Below are 20,395 nucleotides of genomic sequence, written 5' to 3' on the forward strand. Positions count from 1 at the left end.
CCAGGTTATAGAATGAAAAGTCATCTTGAAATTCCAGTCTCTCCCTCTCTCTCTCACCTCCTATCCCCTATCTTCCCACCTCCATCTCTATTCCTTCTCCTCTACTCCCTGTTTTATGTATATATGTGCATCATTTTATATATACACGGAATATTTACTGTCTGTTAGATTTATTTAATAAAGTGCACACTCCTCAGGCTAAATTTAGAAAGAGGACAAAATGAATACTTTCTCATGGGGGTCAGGGCGTTCCAAAGACAAAAGATTCCTCAGTCTTAAAACATGGCAAACACCATGTTCCTTCTGATAGTTAGATGCTAGAAAAAGGCAAGTGGATCCTTAAAATTCACACGCTATTAAGACCTACTATCAACAGAGTAGATCTTAAAGCAGAAACAAGAAAACACCAGCCTTTTAAGTTCTTCCTGTCTGAAGATAAGAATAAGAGGTGGGAGTGTTCTTCCTCACCTGCACCCAAAGTGTAGAAGCAGCAAAAATATCTTAAACATATATGATGAGGAAGCCACTCTTGTGGTCCACTCTGTTCTGTTTTGCTTCTAGGGATCTGTCTCACTCCGAACCTTTGCTTTTTGTTTTCTCTTTTATATACGCTAAGACCCTGAGAGTCTTAACCTTTTCTTCCACCTCTCAACAAATAAAAAGGACAAAAGAACATTTTAATTTTTTTTATGTATTTTCCATTCAAATTTTTAGAAAAGAGATAAGTAAGCTAGTTCAGTTCATATTTCTCACAAAAATCACTTTCCAAACTAAACTAAATTGTTTGTGACCATAAACAGGAAAAACACCGTACTCTATTAGCACCATCTGACATTTCCACCTTAATGTTACAAAACACAACTTGACACTAATGTCAGAACTATTAAAAATGTTAAAAATCCCCAACCCCACTCACAATGCATACCAAAGTTCAGGTAAAGGAAAAAAAAAAAAAAACAACTCACCATTATCTTTATTTTCTTTCAGAAACCCATTAACAGCACATTGGAATTTAAAAATAGTGTCATCGTCTGGTATCTGATGCTCAATTGTACAAATTTTTAAATAAGGAATAGTTTCTGGTAAGTCCTATAAGGCAAAACCATGACAATATGTATTATTTCTTTGTAGGGAAAGAATAAAAAATTAATTAGAGAAGGCAGAATATAAACCAGGAGAGTACATTAAACTTTGTATGTCAGTCATTCTGATAAGAGCCATTTTTTCCAAAACTGCTTTAACCAGTAAGTATCACTGGATTTTCATTAAAACTGCAGAACGGACAGTTACCAGACATGCAAAATGAAAAGCAAATCTTTGTGAATGAATGCACATGTAACTCAAAATGATATAAACAGTTCTATCTACATTTATGTTCTATCTTACATTTCAAGGGCCATAAAGTGGCTGTGATTTAAGGAGAGTAGTAGAATAGAGTCGGAAGAACTTGGATTTGAATTAGGAAATAGAGGCAATTTCAGGCATTGTTGAGAACTGGTATTCTTGGGGTGGGAGAAAGTAGACTATCAATGGAAGACAGAAAAGGATAAGTGAAAATTCTCTAGTTCTGAATTTAAATGGAAAGTAACAGTATGAACCTATGACATATTTTTAAAATATTAAAAACAAACATAAATATTTCCTAGCTCTGACCACTGAAAAAGTCTAGAAACAACTGATGTCATGTCAAAGGACTCAGGAGTCACTGAAAAGCTGCAACTGGCCAAAGATAGGGCCTCAGTTAGAATAATAACTGCAACGGAGTCCACAGTGATATGAATAAATAAATTTTACAAAATTGGTCACCACTGAAGGATATTTGTGAATCAACTTATTATTTTGAAAACTCTTAAATAAAAGAAGAGAATCATGCCTGTACAACTGGGCAACCAAATAGTTGATGAGGGGAAACTTCTGATAGAAATATACCCAGCTATTAAGTGACAAAAAGAACAACAGAATTCACCATTTTTTGAAACCTCAACTGAATTAATGGACGTAGGTATGAATCATCAGTGACTGCTAACATCACAGAAGGAGAAAATTATATGTCTACATGGAAGAACACATCATCACCTATGAAACTGTCTTGCCAAAACAAAACATGCAAGCTTCATACTGATCAACTACCAATTTACAGGAAATAAAAGGATTGAAAAATATGTTAACAACACATGGAATGTAATCATCAATATCTAGATGGGACAAATTACCTGCTTTCTTTAAAAATAAAATTCAAGGAGGAAAGAAAAAGTGAGAGAGACATGGAGGGAGAACCTATTGATTAAATAAGGCTTCGGAGACCTAACAATCAACGGCAAAGTGTGGACCTTATTTGCATCTAATTCAAAATTCTTAAAAACAATTTTTTATGACATTTAGGAGACAACTGCAAATTTGAGCACTCTCTGGGTATTTAATATTGAAAAATGATATTAAGGAAAAAAAGTCCAATATTTTAAATATATATACCAAAAATGTATGGGTGGGGCTTCCCTGGTGGCACAGTGGTTAAGAATCTGCCTGCCAATGCAGGGGACACGGGTTCGAGCCCTGGTATCGGAAGATCCCACATGCCGCGGAGCAACTAGGCCCATGAGCCACAACTACTGAGCCTGCGCGTCCGGAGCCTGTGCTCCACAATAGAGAGTCCACGATAGTGAGAGGCCCACGCACCGCGATGAAGAGTGGCCCCTGCTTGCCGCAACTAGAGAAAGCCCTCTCACAGAAATGAAGATCCAGCACAGCCAAAAAATAAATAAATAAATAAATTAATTAATTTAAAAAAACGTACAGGTGTAATTACATGTTGTCTCGGAGCTGCTTCAAGATAATATGGAATGGGGTGAAACAGGTGGGGTTATAGATAAAACATGACAGCCATCAGCTGGTAAATAAGAAAGTTGGATGAGTTCATGGGTATACAAGGAACACTCACAGTATTTTTATGCTTTTCTATATGCTTAAAATTTGTGATAATTGCTTAAAAACAAGGCGACACTGTAGAAAACAGTTTGGCACTTTCTCAAAGGTTAAGCGTAGAGCTACCATATGATCCAACAACTCTGCTACTACCTACACTGCACATCTAACAGAACTGAAAGCAGGGATTTGAACAAATATCTGTACACCAATGATCATAGCAGCATGATTCACAATACCTACAAGATGGAAAACAACCAAGTGTCAATCAACCGTTGAATAACAAAATATGGTCTATATACACACAATGGGATTTTCTAAGCCAAAAAAGAAACAACATTTCGTTAGGTGCTATAACATGGATAAACCTTGAAAACATGATGTTTAGTGCAATAAGCCAGACACAGAAGGACAAATACTGCAGATTCCACTTACACGAGGTACCTAGAATAGGCAAATTCATAGAGACAGAAAATAGAATAGAAGTTACTAAGAGCTGGTGGGAGGGATAATGGGGTTGTTACTGTTACAGAGTTTTTGTTGAGGAGGATGAAAAAGTTTTGTTATTGACAGTGGTGATGGTTACACAACACTGTGACTCTATTTAATGCCTCTGAACTGCATATTTATAAATGGTTAAAATAAATATGATTTATGTATATTTTACCACAATAAAAAAAAGAGGAATAACTGAGTTGAAATTTCAATTCTTCCTTTTCCGACAGTCAGTTTCATCGTCCGTAAAATTAGTAATTGTAGTTGTCTATCCTCTGAGCTTAGTGCAGAGTAAGCCCTCAGTAGGAGGTATCAGTACTACTTCCACTTCAACAGCAAAGGATTGTTGTGAAGATTAACTAAGTCAATGGATATGAAAGAACTTTCTAAATGGCAAACTGCTATACAAATCTTAACAAATATTAGGTGTTACTGTCTCCCAAGGCCATGGAACAGGTCAGAAGAAGGATAATTATTTTGCACTGGTATGTCCTACATGGGCCAAGAGAATGCATGTGTTTCTGTATTATATCAGAAGATATTAGGAAAAGAAAGCATAAAACTTAGAGAACAAGTGTCTTTTACCCTGATGCTTAAACATGCTCAGGCAACTGCTTAAAATAAGTGCTAAAGACATAATGGACATAGTTTTCTTTCCTTTTAGGCTACTACTATTCCTACTGAAAGTTTACTTCATTTTCAAAATATAAAACATGAAGCTTATAGAATTTCTTCAGCATATCTAGAGCCTACTGCCAAATATATAGTTCAATTCATATCTTTAATCTCATTTTGAAACAGCAATTAGAAATGTGTATTTAAGGAAACCACTAGCTTCAGTTTTTGAACGCATGAAAGAAGGCCAGGATTCACCTTAGCATAAGATGATAACTACTGAATTACTCTCAATTATTACAGTATCAGAAAGAAGGTCATTTTCAATTACGGGTTCCATTTACCTCTGGCTTATAATAGCGGTGAGTATATGTTAAGTCAATAATCAGCCCAAGTTCTTCATTGTGTTCTTGGAGTTTGTTAAAAAAGATCCAAGGGGGCAAAACATTCTTTGGAGCAAGATTCTTTTCAAAACTGTGTCAGAAAGAATAAAATAAGAAAGCACATGTGTTTAAAATCCTTTTTTATCTTATCCATTTATTCAAACCCTGTGATGCTAACATATGAGATTCAAAGTAAAGCTTCCTCTGCTGGAGTTTACAAGCGATATTATGATCCTTTCTTCCAGAGAGATTAGACGGAAGAAAATAAGTTCACTTCTATACATTTATTTCTAGGTTTGTTTATTTCATTTTGGTCTCCTAACCAGACTGTAAACCTCCAGAAGGCAGGGACCACATCAATTTTGCCTACCACTGTATTGCCAGCTCCAAGCAGAGTGCCTGAAAATAGACACAAAAATAAATACTTCTTGAATATCTACATATATAAAGGATGGCTTTCACTGATAAATATTCTTTTAAGTATTTGGCTTATTTATGTACTCTGTTCCGTTGATCTGTTTGGTTATTCAAGTGTCAGCAACACACACTGTTTTTTAAATTAGTAGACTAGTTTTAGAGCAGTTTGAGATTCACAGCAAAAGTGAGCAAAATGTACTGAGTTCCCACTTATACCCTCTCTCCTACATCCCTCACAGCCTTCCCCATTATCAACAGTCCATACCAGTGTGCTTCATTTGTTAGAATTCATGAACCAACGCTGATACATCATTATCATTCAAAGTCCATAGTTTATTGCATTCATGGTACAAGTAACTGACTATTTCTTATTTCTAGTATGGTCATCCCCAAACATTTACATACTGAGATACATATTACTTTCTTATAAATTACTTTACTCTTTATTTATAGTTAGGGCAGTACATTGTTGTTGTTGTTTTATAATTAAGTAAAAAAGTAGGTTGTATTTATCTATGAATTCCATTTCTGGATAGTAAAGGAAGTATTGAAAAGTATTTGTTATAAAAAGGGATAATGGAGTATGATGGAGTTGAAAGCCAGGGCTGTATATGGTGAATTCAGATTTCTGGAAGCATACGGTATTAACTTTTGCTTACCTTTTTTAAAGGAACTTTGAAAGCAATGAAACGAGTCCCAGGCATCGGCTGTTCAACTGGGAGATAGTCCTTCCACCTGTTAATATATTTTTTGTTAGGCAAATTTTATGTTAGGCTGTCTCCCTGCATAGGATGGATGTGCCTTGAAAATGGAAATCATATCCCTCTAGGGTAGGTCCCTGTTCTTTCTGCTTTGCATTTTGCTGCTCCACTTATTCAACCCCACCTAGTAATAACCTATACTTCCCTTGTTCCTGCTGTCCCATCTTGATAACAGATAAAAGGCAACAAAACAATGTAAAGGTCTCAACAAATAAGGGATATCTAAAACGAGAGCTGGCCAGAACTTCTGTATCCCTGATAAAACCTAGCCCGCTGTTGACTACTAAGGTATCATTAATACATGCGTGTTGACTGAAATAGTGTAAACTCAATTCTTCCCCTTCACAGTTTAGTTTTATTCCTCATACAAAACCTGATAATAAAATTCCTTAATGCTAGGAATCACAGTGAAAAATAATATCTGAACTGACTTCTGTAAGATGAGTTAGAACTAAGGTTAATTCAGTGTATCTGAAGCATAGAAAGTGAGGGCAAAAGTGGCACAAGATGGGGCCAGAGAAGCAGAGAGGATTCTAGACCACGCACAGTCTTAAAGGCCAACGGTTTGTTTTCTATTCTCAAAACAATGTTTTTGAGCGATGTTTATGAGCAATGTTCCAACTTGCTTTTTAGGTTTCTTGTGTGAAAAATGGATTGGAAGGAAACAAGAAATATGGACACTACTTAGGACCTAATTTCAACAGTCAGGCAAGTTCAGTATTAGGATGTTGAGGAAGAGTTGACAGATTCAGAAGAAATTCAGGAGATAAACTGAAGCGGGCTTAATGGGGTATGAGATGAAGGAAAGGAAGATCTTAGGGTATTAAAGCATTTACTGCACATATAAGCAACGTCTCAAAATAAATCATTTGAATGTACAGAGGTAGATCTCTCAAATGACACCTGTTAGGAAGCAACAGTACGCCCTTTATAATTCCTTAGTTAGGCTTTTCCTGGTTCCGAGCCTGTGTAACTTATTTTCTCTCTCTAGTTCCAGCCATTTAACTTTAGTTTGCAGGCTCAGCATCATCTTAACCTCTAAAAGAATCGTACATGGAGGAGGAAGAAACTAAAGAGCTCTATTTCAACACTTAGCAACATCAGGCCCTACCCTGACCTAAACGTTTTTTCTTATAGTTAGGGTATTTTCTTGTCCCGTATACCCACTTCCTGCATTTTGAACCCATCAGGTTAACTGAGACATGTCTTGGTGTAACATCCCCAGTTCATCTACCCCTGAGGCTGTCCTTAATTCTTCCCATTGTCACATTGTGATTTAATTAAACACTGGAATCCTTCAAACGCTTGCATGGTACCTGAGGCCCTATGGGATACTGGTATATTTTTTTAGTGTCAAATACTTAGCTGTCTGATTCTCCAAATATCCCTTTCTCCTTTATTTTCCATCTCAGCATACTACATACCCATTAAGGCATTGTTTTATCTCATGTTGGACCCACTCCCATCCAGAGGCCTACTCTTTGCTAGTTCCCATACTTTCTGCCAACCCTGTTATGGCCAGGTCTGGATTTTTTTGTGTTCCCACCCAAAGCCTGTATCTTTTAACAAGCTGGAACTATAGGACCAACATAGATTTTCTAGTTTCTGATAGATTTATGTCACAATTTGTACACTGTCATGTCTATAGATATTTGTATCATTAGTACTTTTTGGCCATTACATGCCTATTGGATATTTTTCATAAATTGCAAAAGAATATTTTATGACTTAGCACCAAATTGAATGTGCCTAATTGTAAGTTTGTAAACTAGGTTGTGCTAACTTGTATTTTTTCTTTATCTAAATAGTAATTTACTACTATTGTCCCATTTGTAATTCTGTGGAAGTTTTCAGAATTGTAAATAAATGCTTGTGGATTGAAACTTGGTTACACTATGACTGTCCCAGATACGTTAAAGCTAGTGATGTTTTACTCATTCATTCAATTATTTTGATCTTCCTGACTCAGTTTACCCAGCTGAAATGGTTGTGAAGATTACTAACACGCTACCTAATGCCACCAGATCACCTCATTGAAAGCAGAATGAAAGGCAACCCTCTGCTTTATTCTTCAGATATCTAGATGGCCAAAACCTTCAACAGACCCCCTGAACACAGATCTAGTTAGTCTTAGGTGTAATGTCACTGGCTCTCAGTGCAGAGCGTGAGCCGCAATGAAAACATTCTTTTCTTAGTGTCCATTGTTGGTACACTTACTTACCTGACCCCTCTCTACACCAGGCAGAAACTGGACATTCCATGCCGTCTTGAAAATGTATAGACTCCCCTGTACACTACTGCGCTTAGAGAAGTAGTGAGGACACGTCGTAACTTACCTAAAGCCTTAAGTCCCGTAGATCATTCACTCGTTGCACAACTCCCTGGTTCAAAAATAATCCGGGAAGTTGCCACAGTGCTCCTTTTGTCTTTTTCAGTCGCTGGAAACTAAACGTACTTGTGCAGTTTTGAACTTTCGGATTGGGAATGTATGCACATGGTAGCACTTCCCAGCTATAAAGAAGGACTGCTTACGCCCCAAAGCTGCCTGAAATATAGTGCTACTGCCAGTCTTACGTGCTGGAATGCTCCTCTTAGGAAAAGGGTGTTTACTTGAGAGCAATAGGGTGCTTCCAGTTCCTTGCTTGAGGCATCCCATAGACGCCAATACCTAAAGGGAAAAAGACTCTGCCAGCCAGGCTCATACTAAGGTCCATGTATTGCATGCACAATATTAGGGGCACAGCATTTGCCATGAAAACGTAGTCCATGTAGTGCCTTCATGTTAGTGAGCTTTTCAGGACTCCTGGACTCCTGCGTCCTCCGCACCTCCCTTGGAAGGACACTGCGCCCCGAATATCTCTTTCTGGGAGACTTCACAACCTTCAGGGCTCTGGGGCCTCCGAATCATCTCTTGAAATGCGGCGTGAAAGGTGACACACTGCTTTCTTCGTTGGATAGCTCGATGTCCCAGCTTTCTAAAGTCCACCCAAACACAGGTCCAGCAGGTCTTTTAGGTGTACAGCCAGGGGCTCCCAGCACTGAACCAGGGTTGCAATGTAGAAACACTCTCTTTACGCTTTACATTGGGAACACTTACTTTCCGTCTCCCTATGCCAAGCAGACAGTTGACTTTCAAAGCAGCCTGACAAAGGCACAGTTTTCCCCTGAAACACCAACTAGCCTTTTATAAGGTGTACGGGTGTTGAGGCCTAACCCAAGGCAGTAAGTACGTCATGCCACTCGCCCCAAGCAGAACTGCCTTGGGATGAAATTTGAACAGGGAAGGACAGGGTGCTGCTTGAGACTCTTTGCCTTTATCAATAACTGCACGTAATATGCTGTATGCAACTTTGATATTGGTAACCTATTGAGAAAAGCACTATTTTCCCCACTGGAGAGCAAGATACTTGCGGCGTCAAAGTTTACTGAAAAACAGTGTTGTTGCCTGTCTTCCCTTCACAGCTAGAATGCCTTTGTGGAGAAAAGAGAGAGTTCCTGGAAAAACAGAGTGTGTCCTGTCCTTCCAGGAGGCATCCAAGAACCCTCATCGCCAAAGGGAAAGCGAGACCTCTCCACAAGGTTCAAAGTATCGCTCAGATGTTCCATTCACGAATTGAGGCGTTCAGAGGTTTTCCATTGAGTTTTGGAGAAGTAGTGCTGGATCTCTAGTATGCTTTTCCTATGGCACCTGCATCCTCACTATGTCCCAGGGAACAACACTGTGTACAGGATCACTCTTCTTGGCTGACTGTGCAGCACTACACTACCTAAGGCCTCCAGATCACCTCTTTGAAAGCAGAGTGAAAGGCAACCCTCTGCTTTCTTCTCCAGATATCTAGATGGCCAAAACATTCAACAGACCCCCGGAACACAGCTCTAACTAGTCTTAGGTGTAATGTCAGTGGCTCTCAGTGCAGAGCGTGAGCTGCAATGAAAACACTTTTTTCTTAGTGTCTGTTCTGTGTGCACTTACTTACCTGACCTCTCTCTATGTCACGCTGACACTAGACATTCCATGCAGTCTTGAAAATGTATAGATTCCCCTGAACACTACTACGCTTAGAGAAGGTGCAAGGACATGTCGTAACCTACCTAAAGCCTTAAGTCCCATAGACCATTCACACATTGCACAACTCCCTGGTTCAAAAACAATCCGGGAAGTGGCCAGAGTGCTCCTTCTGTCTCTTTTCACTCGCTGGAAACTAAACGTACTTGGGCAGTTTGGAACTTTTGGATTGGCAATGTATGTGCATGGTAGCACTTCCCAGCTATAACAAAGACAGGTGCAGCCTCAAAGCTGCCAGAAATATAGTGCTACTGGCTGTCGTACGTGCTAGAATTCTCCTCCTAGGAAAAGCCCATTTACCTGAGAACAATAGGGTGCTTCCAGTTCCTTGTATGAGGCCTCACAAAGTCTCCAATACCTAAAGGGAAAACGACACTGCCAGCCAGGTTCATAGTAAGGTCTATGTATTGCATCCACAATATTAGGCGCACAGCATTTGCCATGAAAACGGAGTCCATGTACTGCCTTCACGTTGGTGAGCTTTTCAGGACTCCTGCACTCCTGCCTCCTCCGCACCTCCCATGGAAGGACACTGCATCCCGAATATCTTTCGAAGCAGCCTGACAAAGATGCAGATGACATGATACTATACATATAGAATCCTAAGATGCTACAAGATAATACTAGAACTAATCAACGAATTTGGTAAAGTAGCAGGATACAAAATTAATACATAGAAATCTCTTACATTCCTTTACACTAATGATGAAAAATCTGAAAGAGAAATTAAGGAAGTACTTCCATTTACCATTGCAACAAAAAAAGTAAAATACCTAGTAATAAACCTACCCAAGGAGACAAAACACCTTTATGCAGAAAACTATAAGACATTGATGAAAAAAATTAAAGATGATAAAAACAGATGGAGAGATATACCATGTTCTTGGATTGGAAGAATCAACATTGTGAAAATGACTCTACTACCCAAAGCAATCTACAGATTCAATGCAATCCCTGTCAAACTACCAATGGAATTTTTCACAGAAATAGAACAAAAAATTTCAAAATTTATATGGAAACACAAAAGATCCTGAATAGCTAAAGCAATATTGAGAAAGAGAAATGGAGCTGGAGGAATCAGGCTTCCTGTCTTCAGACTATACTACAAAGCTACAGTAATGAAGACAGTATGGTACTGGCACAAATACAGAAATATAGATCAATGGAACAGGATAGAAAGACCAGAGATAAACCCACGCAAATATGGTCACCTTATTTTTGGTAAAGGAGTCAATAATATACAATGGAGGAAAGACAGCCTCTTCAATGAGTGGTGCTGGGAAAACTGGAAGCTACATGTGAAAGAATGAAGCTACAACACTCCCTAACACCATACCAAAAAAAAACCAAAAATGGATTAAAGACCTAAATGTAAGGCCAGACACTATAAAACTCTTAAAGTAAAACATAGGCAGAACCCTTTATGACATAAATCATAGTGATATCCTTTTTGAGTCACCTGCTAGAGAAATGGAAATTCAAACAAAAATTAAAAAATGGGACCTAATGAAACTTAAAATCTTTGGCACAGCAAAGGAAACAGTAAACAAGATGAAAAACAGCCCTCAGAATGGGAGAAAATATTTTCAAATGAAGCAACTGACAAAGGAATAATCTCCAAAATATACACGCAGTTCATGCATCTCAATACCAAAAACACAAACAACCCAATCCAAAATGGGCAGATCTATATAGACATTTTTCCAAAGAATATATACAGGTTGCCAACCAACACATGAAAGAATGCTCAACATCAGATATCATTAGAGAAATGCAAATCAAAACTACAATGAGGTATCACCTCACAGCAGTCAGAATGGTCATCATCAAAAACCTACAAACAATAAATGCTGTTGAGGGTGTGGAGAAAAGGGAACTCTCTTGCACTGCTGGTGGGAATGTAAATTGATACAGCCACTATGGAGAACAGTATGGAGGTTCCTTAAGTCTCTGAAAATAGAACTACCATACAACCCAGCAATCCCACTACTGGGCATATACTCTGAGAAAACCATATTTCAAAAAGAGTCATATACCACAATGTTCATTGCAGCTCTATTTACAATAGCCAGGATATGAAAGCAACCTAAGTGTCCATTGACAGATGAATGGATAAAGAAGATGTGGCACATATATAAAATGTCATATTACTCAGTCATAAAAAGAAACAAAATGGAGTCATTTGTAGTGAGTTGGATGGACCTAGAATCTGTCATACAGAGTGAAGTACGTCAGAAAGAGCAAAAACAAATATTGTATTCTAACAGGTATATATGGAATCTAAAAAAAAAAAGGAAATTGTTCTGAAGAACGTAGGGGCAGGACAGGCATAAAGATGCAGACGTAGAGAATGGACTTGAGGACACAGGGAGGGGAAAGGGTAAGCTGGGACGAAGTGAGAGAGTGGCTTGGAGTTATATATACTACCAAATGTAAAAAAGATAGCTAGTGGGAAGCAGCCACATAGCACAGGGAGATCAGCTCGGTGCTTTCTGACCACCTAGAATGGTGGGATAGGGATGGTGAGAGGGAGACGCAAGAGGGAGGCAATATGAGGATATATGTATATGTATAGCTGATTCACTTTGTTATAAAGCAGAAACTAACAACCACGCAATTATACTCCAATAAAGATATTTAAAAAAGAAAAGAAAAATACTCCCTGCAAACGAAAATCCACGATTGGATAGCTTCACTGAGAAATTTTACCAAACATACAAAGAAGAACCTTTACTGATTCTTCTCAAACAGTTCCAAAAATTAAAGTCTATGGAATACCCCCAAAGGCATCCTAGGAAGCAACCATCACCCTGTTACCAAAACCAAAGACACTACGAAAACAGAAAATTACAAATCAATAACTATGATGAATTTAGATGAAAAAATCTTCAGCAAAATACAAATGCACAAAATCCAACAACACATAAAAAGGATCACACCATGATCAGGTTGGATTCATGCCATGGCACAAGGATGGTTCAACATACGCAAATGTTGAATCAGTGTGATACACCACATCAACAAATGAAAACACAAAAACTGCATGATCATCTCAATAGAAGCAGAAAAAGCATTTGATAAAATTCAACATTGATTCATGATAAAAACTCTCACTAAGGAGGGTATAGAGAGATCATATCTCCACATAATAAAAGCCATCTATGACAAAGCTTCAGACAAAATAATACTCAACAGTGAAAAGCTGAAAGCTTTCCTACTAAACTCTGGAATAAGACAAGGATGCCCACTCTCTCCACTTTTATTTAACTTAGTGCTGGAAGTCCTAACCACAGCAATCAGACAAGAAAACGAAATAAAGTATATCCAATTTGGAAGGGAAGAGGTAAAATTGTCATTAAATGCAAATGAAATGATACTTTATATAGAAAACACTAAAGACTCCACACAAAAACTATTAGAACTGAGGAAAATTCAGCAAGGTAAAAGGATACAAGATTAACATAGGGAAATCTCTTGTATTTCATTAACTAACAATGAAATATCAGAAAGAGAAAATAAGAAAACAATCCCATTTAAAATTGAATCAAAAATAAAATAACCTAGGAATAAATCTGACCAAGGAGGTGAATTACTTATTTGCTGCAAACTATAAAGCATTGATAAAGGTATTTTGAGATGATTCAAAAAGTGGAAAGATATTCCATACTCTTGGATTGGGAGACTTAAAAATGGCCATACTCCCCAAAGCAATCTACAGATTTAATGCAATCACTATCCAATTACCAATGACAATTTTCACTGAACTAGAGAAATAATCCTAAAATTTATATGGAACCCCAAAAGGCCCAGAATTGCCCAGCAATCCTGACGAAAAAGAACAAAACTGAAGGCACAGCTCTCCAGACTTCAGACAATACTACAAAGCTACAGTAATTAAAACAGTGTGGTATTGGCACAAAAATAGGCATATGGATCAATGGAACAGAATAGAGAGCCAAGAAATAAACCACACACCTATGGTCTATTCATCCATGACACAGGAGTCAAGAATATATAGCAGAGAAAAGCAGTCTCTTCACCAAATGGTGCTGATGAATCTGGACAGCTGCATGTAAATCAATGAAGTTATAGCACTCCCTCACACCATGCACAAAAATAAACTTAAAATGGCTTAAAGACCTAAATATGACAAGACACCATAAAACTCCTAGAAAGCAAAACATAGGCAAAAGGCATAGACAAAACATCTTCTGCTATAAATCATAGTGATAGTTCAGTTTCTCAAGGCAAAATAAATTAAAGCAAAAATAAACAAATGGGACCTGATCAAACTTATAAGCTTTTGCACAGCAAATGAAACCATAAACAAAATGAAGAGATAACTTACAGACTGGGAGAAAATATTTGCAAATGACGAGGCTGAAAAGGGCTTAATTTCCAAAATATGCAAACAACTCATACAACTAAAGATAAAAAAACAAACAACCCAATCAATAAATGGGCAGAATACCTAAATAGACATTTCTCCAAAGAAAACATACAGATGGCCAACAGGCACACAAAAAGATGCTCCACATCACTAAATATTGGAGAAATGCAAATCAAAACTACAGCAAGGTATCACCTCACACGTGTCAGAATTGCCATCATCAAAATGTCTGCAAATAATAAATGCTGGAGACATTACATAAAATCTCTAATTCAAAAAGGTACATGCACTCCAATGTTCATAGCAGCAGTATCTACAACAGCCAAGACATGGAAAAAACCTAAATGTCTATCAAATTATGAACGCATAAAGATTTGGTATTTATATACAATGGAATATTACTCAGCCATAAAAGAGAATGAAATAATGCTATTTGAAGCAACATGGATGGACCTAGAGATTATCATACAAAGTGAAGTAAGTCAGACAGACAGAGAAGACAAATATCATATCACTTATCTGTGGAATCTTTAAAAGGATTCAAATGAAATTACTTACAGAAAAGAAGGAGACTTACAGGCATAGAAACAATGTTATGGTACTAAAGGTGAAGGGAGGGAATAAATTAGAATTTGGGGAATAACAGATACACACTACTATATATAATATAATTAAACAACAAGGAATTGCTGTATAACATAGGGAACTATAGTCAATATCTTGTCATAACCTATAATGGAAAAGAATCTGTAAAAGAATATATACATGTATATATGTAATATATGTATAACTAAATCATTTTGCTATTTACCTGAAACTGACACAATGTTGTAAATCAAGCATTCTTTAATTAAAAGAAAATGTAAATGGACTAACTGCTCCAATTTTTATTTTAGACACACAGGGTGGCTGATTGAATAATGAAAAAGACTCATCTACATGCTGCCTGCAAGAGACTCACTTCAGAGCTAAAGACACTCACAGAATGAAAGTGAAGTGATGGAAAAAAAGATAAAGATATCTTTCATGCAAAGATAAATAAAAGAAAGCGGGGATAACAATACTCATATCAGACAAAATTGACTGTAAAATAAAGTCTATAATAAAAGATAATGAAGAGCATTATATTAATGATAAAGGAGTCAATCCAAGAAGATGATATAACATTCATAAACATGTATGCACCTAATTTAGGAGCACATAAATATATAAAGCAAATATTAATAGACAAAATGGAGAAGTTGACAGTAGTAGAATTATAGAAGGGGACTTTATTACCTTATGTACATCAATGGATAGATCATTCAGACAGAAAATCAATGAGGAAAGAGTGACCTTAAATCAGTTGTTCCCAAGCTTTTTGGCACCAGGGACCAGTTTCGTGGAAGACAATTTTTCCATGGACCGGGGGTGGGGTGGGGGGGATATGGTTTGGGGATGACTGAAGTGCATTACATTTATTGTGCACTTTATTTCTATTATTATTACATTGTAATATATAATGAAATAATTGTACAGCTCACCATAATGCAGAATCAGTGGGAGCCCTGAGCTTGTTTTCCTGCAACTAGATGGTCCTATCAGGGGGTGATGGGAGACAGTGACACCCAAAGCATGTTGCTTATGTCCAGTCTACTCCATAATCTCATTTTGGTTGCTGTCACTGCAGAAAACCCTGCTTCACAAAGATAGGATGTTCAAAATGAAAGCAGGTTTTTCAGTGCTTTTGTGCAATGCAATCTCAGGGTATTCTGCCTTGACTTTAATCCAGACATGGAGATTTGAAGTTGTCTCAAACATACTTTTAAGGCCACCATTATTTGCAATCTCAAGCAGTTGATCCTCTTTAGCACAGACAAAGTTGATTCAGCTGGCTTATTCACAAATGGGTCGTGGATCCATGCCTTCCCAGTTTGGAGGTCTTTTGTAGTTGGGAAGTAATGCTCAAGCTCTTTTGAAAGCTGAGATAGGTGATCATGCACCAGCTGGGAAAAAGAAGGCCTTGGCTCAGTCTCTTTCAAAATCTCTTGCTAATGTTTGAAATATGTCAAAAATCCCAATGTTCACTTGTTGCCCCCATAATTCCAGTTTGGCTTTGAATGCAGCCACTTTATCTGCTGACTTGAACACAGTTATCATTCTCCCCTGAAGTGACAGATTGAGCTCATTGAGCAGGTTGAATATGTCACACAAGTAAGCAAGTTTTGAGATCCATTCTGTTTCACTGAAATGTGCTGCCAGTGGTTACTGTTTTTTGAAAAGAAATCTCTGGAGCAGCTCTCATAACTCAGAAACTCAGGTCAGTGATCTACCTTTAGAAAGCCATCTCACTTCTGTGTATAAGAGAAGACATGTGTGCTCTGTGTCCATCTCCTCAAAGAGCTGAGTGAACAGACATGAGTTAAGGGCATGTACTTTAATGTGATCATTTTAATCACATCCTACAAAACGTTGTTAAATTCAGGTGACATTTTTTGGCTAGCCAGCATTTTTCTATCGATGAAACAGTGCATAGACTCACATTCAGAAATGACCTCTTTGACCTGTGTAGTGAAACCAGAAAGCCGTCAGTCATGGCAGCTGCTCTGTCCATGCATATACTGACATAAAATGACTAGTTCAGTTTTCCTGATATGTAATCATTCAAAAACTTGAATAGTTCCGCAGCTGTGGTGTTGGTTGACAAAAAAAGTTCACATAACATATCCTCATGCACATCCTCCTGAAAAATATATCACATAAAAACAAGCATTGTTGCCTTGATGTCAACATCAATAGACTCGTCAACCTGTACTGCGTACCATGGTGATTCATAAATCATTTCTAACAATTGTGCCTCAATGTCCTCTGCTATTTTATCAATTCGTCGAGTTATGGTGCTAAGCCGAAAGAAGAACGTGCCACCATTTGAACTGCAGCGTCTCCTAAAAGTTCATGACAAATATCCTTAGCAGAAGGCAGGATCAACTCTCACCAATAGTAAAGCGCTTCTTAGCTTTAGCAATGCAGTTAGCCACTAAGAATGATGCTCTTCGGTGACACATTTGATGAAGTGGTGGTCTTCAATAATTGCTTCTATACTTCGTGTTCACATTATTTTTCTTTTGAAAAACTCCAAAGGCTTCTTTTAATGCAGGGTGCTTGGTCTCCATGTGGTGGAGCAGTTTTGAAGTTTTCATGGCTTCGTTGGATAGCCAGTTGCCACATATTATACAAAGCAGGCTTGGAGATGTGGATCACCTGTTGCAATGAACCCGTAATTGAAGTAGGACTCTTGGTATTTTCTTTTAAATGCAACTTTCTTTTTGCTGGCAGTCTTAGAGTCTTCTGCTGTCTCATTATTGGGTCTTTCCCCCGTTTCAAAGAAGCTCTCCAGCTATGTTTGTATTTTACTCATTTTGGCTAGGGTTAGCTTGTGGGCTTACCAAAACTCTGACTTACTAAAACAAGTGCACAGTGCGGGAAAGAGGCACAGACAGAAGTGGTAAATAAAATAATGGGAAGGCCACACATGGACTAAAATAAGTTGAATTCTGACTTAAAGCCTTTCACTAGATGCAGCTTAATTGTCACTTGCCACTCACTGAAACGGTTTTGATATGAGTCTGCAATCAATTGATTTATTATGGTCTCTGTGCAGTCAAACCTCTCTGCTAATGATAATCTTTATTTGAAGCCCCTCCCCAGTGCTAGCAACAGAATAGAGACCAAAGGAAAAAAGATCAATGAAACAAAGAGCTGGTTTTATAAAACGATAAGCAAAATTGATAAATATTTAGGCAGGCTCACTAAGCAAAAAAGAGAGAGGACTCAAATAAACAAAATCCAAAAGGAAAGAGAAGGGGCTTCCCTGGTGACGCAGTGGTTGAGAGTCCACCTGCCGATGCAGGGGACACAGGTTCGTGCCCCGGTCTGGGAAGATCCCACATGCCACGGAGCGGCTAGGCCCGTGAGCCATGGCCACTGAGCCTGCGCGTCTGGAGCCTGTGCTCCGCAATGGGAGAGGCCACAACAGTGAGAGGCCCGTGTATCACAAAAAAAAAAAAAAAAGGAAAGAGAAGGTTACAACCAATATTCCAGAAATACAAATTATCATAAGAGAATACTACAGATGGTTACATGCCAACAAATTGGACATACTAGGGGAAATGCATAAATTCCAAGAAACATACAATATACCAAGACTGAATCAGGAAGAAATAGAATATCTGAACAGACTAATTACTAGTATTGAAATTGAATCAGTAATTTAAAATCTCTCAACAAACAAAAGTACATGATGAGGAGGATTCACAGAAGAATGTTACTAAACATTTAAAGAGGAGTTAACATCTATTGTTCTCCAACTATTCCAAAAAATATTGAAGAGAAGGGATCACTTCCAAACTCATTCTATGAGGCCAGCATTACCATGATACTAAAACCAGACAAGGACACTATAAAAAAAGAAAACTACACACCAGAAATCTCTCATAAATATAGATGCAAAAATCCTCAACAAAATATTATCAAGCAAAATTCAACAGTACAAAAAGTATCATACATCATGATCAAATGGGATTTATTCCAGGGATGCAAGGATGGTTCAATTGCCACACAAAAATTAATGTGATACATCATGTTAACAAAAAGAAGGATGAAAAAAACATGATCATCTCAATAAATGCTGGGAAAGAATTTGACAAAATTCAACATTCATTCATGATAAAAACTCTCAACAGGGTTTGTATGGGAGAATATACCTTAACATAATAAAGCCCTTATGAAAAGCCCATAGTGAACATCATACTCAATGGTGAAAAGCTGAAAGCTTTTCCTCTAAGATCAGATGTAAGATAAAAATGCCCACTCTTACCACTTCTTTTCTATTTAACATAGTATTGGAAGTCCTATCCACAGCAATCAGACAAGAATGAGAAATAAAAGGTATCCAAATTTGAAGGTAAGAAGTAAAATTGTTATTGTTTGCAGATGACATGATACTGTATATAGAAAGTCCTAAAGAGTCAACCAAAGTACTATTTGAAGATATGGGTGTATATGTATAGCTGATTCACTTTGTTATAAAGTAGAAACTATCACACCATTGTAAAGCAATTATACTCCAATAAAGATGTTTTTTAAAAAGTACTATTTGAACTAATAAATGAATTTAGTAAAGTTGTAGGATACAAGATTAATATACAGAAACCTGTTGTATTTTTATACACTAAGAACAAAGTACCATAAAGAGAACCCCTAATCCAATTTATAATCAAATAAAAAAGAATAAAATACCTAGGAGTTAATTTAAGCAACTAGGTGAAAATTATAAGAAAATTGTAAGACATTGATGAAGGAAACTGAAGATAATCCATGTTCATGGATTGGAAAATTAATATTGTTTAAATATCCACACTACCCAAAGCATTTACAGATTCAGTGCAATCTCTATCAAAATAACTATAACATTTTTCACAGAACTAGAAATAATCTTAAAATGTGTATGGAACCAAAAAAGACACTGAAAAGCCACAGCAATCTTTACAAAAGAGAACTAAGCTGTAGCCACATTATCTGATTTCAAATTATACCACAAATCTACAGTAATCAAAACAGTACGGTAATGGCACAAAGGCAGACACATAGATCAATGGAATAGAATAGAGAGGCCAGAAATAAACACATGCATATATGGTCTATTAATTTACAATAAAGGAGGCCAGAATACATAATGCAAAAAAAGAGAGTCTCTAAAGTAAATAGTGTTGGGAAAACTGAACAGCTACATGTAAAAGAATAAAACTAGAACATTTTCCCATACTGTATACAAAAAATAAACTCAAAATGAATTAAGAACCTAAATGTAAGACCTGAAACCATAAAACTTCTAGAAGAAAGCATTTGCATATGCTCTTTGACACTGGTTTAGGCAAAATTTTTTGTATGTGTCTCTTCAAGCAATGGAAGCAAATGCAAAAATATACAACTGGCACTTAATCAAACCTAAAAGCTTTTGCAAAGAGTAGGAGACCACCAACAGAATGAAAAGGCAACCTACTGAGTAGTTGCAGATATGTGCAAACAATATGCTCAATCAGAGGTTAATATCCAAAATATATAACAAACTCCTACAACTCAATATCAAAAGAACAAACTAATGGATTAAAAATGGGCAGAGGACTTGGACAGGCATTTTTCCAAAGAAGACATGTTGATGACCAACAGGCACATGATAAGATGCTTGACATCACTAGTCATCAGGGAAATCCAAACCAGAAACACAAGGAGCTATCACCTCACACCTGTTAGAATGGCTATTATCAAAAAGGCAAGAAATCATGAGTGTTGGTGAGGGTGTGGAGAA

The sequence above is a fragment of the Pseudorca crassidens genome, chromosome 14 (assembly GCF_039906515.1).
Source record: "Pseudorca crassidens isolate mPseCra1 chromosome 14, mPseCra1.hap1, whole genome shotgun sequence".
NCBI lineage: Eukaryota > Metazoa > Chordata > Mammalia > Artiodactyla > Delphinidae > Pseudorca > Pseudorca crassidens.